Consider the following 2,973-nt stretch of genomic DNA (forward strand, 5'->3'; position numbering starts at 1 on the left):
TTTTTTCCCCCACTGTATATAGCGTTTTGGAATGAAACTCTTCTAATGTTTCCCCGTCTGAGCTCAGAGTAGATGAGAGACGTAATGTTTGTCTCTGTTGTGTTGAAGTCCAATCAAGCAGGAGAGACCAGCCTCCCCTGTACCCAGCTGTGTGTCCATGAAGAGTGACTGGTCTATGCATCGTCCTATAGTGTTTAGAGAGGGAGACTTTTCTACTGAACAAAGGTAAGAAGAACTCATGGGTCATGGTCAGTGAGTTAAACAACACTGTCTCTAGTCATTTCTCCTCTCCCATTTTCCCATTTCTTTTTGTTGTTTTCATAATCCATAGGCTAATCCTTTTTTTCCATTTTCATAGTCCTAAAACAATCTTAAACAAACACAACGTTCCCTGTGTGTGTGTGTGTGTGTGTGTGTGTGTGTCTGTCAGTGAGTTTGTGTGCACTCCCTGGATGAGGAGATGTCAGAGAGAACAGGAGAGATCAGAGTCAGAGATTCTCAGTGGTCAGCCTTCCCAGAGTCATCAAACAGACCTGGCCTCCATATTCAGTGTAGGTGGTCCTGCTATGTACATTTGTTTTTGTTTACCTCAAGTAAAGTTGATCTGTCAATCATTCATTAATGTGTTAATGAGAAATAATGTATTATCTTGCTTAACTTATTTACTTTATTTATTTCAGTTGCTTGAAGAGAATATTATGACATTTGTGAAGAACGAGCTGAAGAGGTTCAAGAGGATTCTTAGTCCAGAACTCCCAGAAGGCTTTGAGAGTCAGAAGCAGGATAAGGAAGTGGTGGATGCTGAAGATGAGGAGCAGGAGAGCAGTGCCAGAGAGGGGGTTCTGAAGATCACACTGCACATCTTGAGGAAAATGAACCAGAAGGAGCTTGCTGACACACTGGAGAAAAGTAAGAGGTGTCTGCCTCATGTTGAATGCTGTTTTATAACAAACATTTAAAAGCTGTAGCTAAAGTACAGCTAAAGTAGCTGTGTAACTCAATGATATTGTAGCATCCTTAACACAACACCTAGTGACCTCATCAAGTACCAGCAGGGATGTGTTGTGTTGATTAATTTAGACAGAGAAGAGGAGAGACAGAGGAGAGAGAGAGACAACATTAATTATACCATCAATAATACCAATAATGGAGCCTCCACATCATGTGCCACATTCCAGTCTTCTGTTGGATTTCTGCAACAGTCCTTGAACACATGTTGAGTACAGACAAGACAGAAGAGATGCCAAAGACTCTGACTGAGATGTACACACACCTTGTGGAGTTTCATATCAAACAGAAGAATGAAAAGTATCTTGGGAAAGAAGAGACAGGTCCACACTGGAATAAAGAGAGCATTCTGTCACTGGGAAAACTGGCTTTTCAACAGCTTGTGAAGGGCAATTTGATTTTCTATGAAGAAGACCTGAAAGAGGCTGGCATTGATGTCAATGAAGCCTCAGTGTACTCAGGATTGTGCACACAGCTCTTTAAAGAGGAATGTGTGCTGTACCAGGACAAGGTGTACTGCTTCGTGCATCTGAGCATTCAGGAGTTTCTGGCTGCTGTATATGTGTTCCTCTCATTCATCAACAACAATGAGAATCTAGCCGAACCGCAAGTTACTAAAGTTACTGTCTACAAGAGTGCTGTGGATAAAGCCTTACAAAGTGAGACAGGAAACCTGGACCTTTTCCTCTGCTTCTTTCTGGGTCTCTCACTGGAGTCCAATCAGAAGCATTTACGAGATCTACTGACAAAGACAAGAATCAGCTCACAGAGCCATGAAGAAACAGTCAAGTACATCAAGGAGAAGATCAGGGAGAATCCCTCTCCAGAGAGGTGTATCAATCTGTTCCACTGTTTGAATGAACTGAATGACCATTATCTAGTGGAGGAGATCCAAAGCTACCTGAGATCAGGAAGTCTCTCAGAAGCCAAACTGTCATCTGCACAGTTGTCAGCTCTGGTCTTTGTGTTGCTGACTTCAGAAAAGGAGCTGGATGTGTTTGACCTGAAGAAATACTGCAGATCAGAGGAAGGTCTTCTGAGGCTGCTGCCAGTGGTCAAAGCCTCCAGAGCTGCTCAGTGAGTACATACAATTATGTTTAAGTACTAATCATCAGGAATAAATATTCAGTTTAGAGAAATATATGTATTATAATTTGTATATAATATATAGTATTAAATTGAAAAACTTGCTGAATCAGTGCATTGGTGTTGACATTAGTATAACAATATGACGCAAGATGGCGCCAGAGAAGATGGCTGCCGTTTTACAACCCTCGAACCAATTGTACTATTATGTGTGTTTTTTCGCGTTATTTATAATTTATTCTTTACATAATGTTTCTGCCATTGTCTCTTATAACCAAAAAGAGCTTCTGGATATCAGGACAGCGATTACTCACCTCGTATTGGACGAAGATTTTTTCTTCAACGTGTCGGACGTGAAGGATATCCTACAGACACCCGACAAGGCCCAAATCCCCGTCATTCGCAGGAGAAAGAGACGGAGATATCGTGGGTGTAGGTCGGGGTGCCTTGTAAGGATCCGACGGCGAGCGAGTAAACTGCCTCTTCCATCAATCCTATTAGCCAATGTTCAATCATTTGAAAATAAATTAGATGACCTAACATTAAGGTAATCCTACCAACAGGACATTAAAAACGGTAATATCTTATGTTTCACAGAGTCGTGGCTGAACGACAACATGGATAACATACAGCTGACGGGATATACGCTACATCGGCAGGATAGAACGGCTGACTCCAGTAAGACAAGGGGTGGCGGTCTGTGTGTATTTGTAAACAACAGCAGGTGCACAAAATCAAATACTAAGGAAGTCTCTAGGTTTTGCTCGCCTGAGGTAGAGTATCTTATGATAAGCTGTAGACCACACTATTTACCAAGAGAGTTTTCATCTATATTTTTCATAGCTGTCTATTTACCACCACAAACCAATACCGGCATTA

General features: G+C 41.6%; 1 long non-coding RNA gene across 1 annotated transcript; it reads left to right on the plus strand.

The window, feature by feature from the left end:
- Window positions 1–466: 466 nt before the first annotated feature.
- On the plus strand, window positions 467–2,767 carry LOC311147142. The gene is made up of 3 exons (XR_014614750.1): window positions 467–551; window positions 681–2,085; window positions 2,692–2,767. It is a non-coding gene; the product is annotated as an uncharacterized lncRNA (long non-coding RNA).
- Window positions 2,768–2,973: the final 206 nt, after the last annotated feature.

The sequence above is a fragment of the Coregonus lavaretus genome (assembly GCF_964263955.1).
Source record: "Coregonus lavaretus genome assembly, chromosome: 2".
Classification (NCBI taxonomy): Eukaryota; Metazoa; Chordata; class Actinopteri; order Salmoniformes; family Salmonidae; genus Coregonus; species Coregonus lavaretus.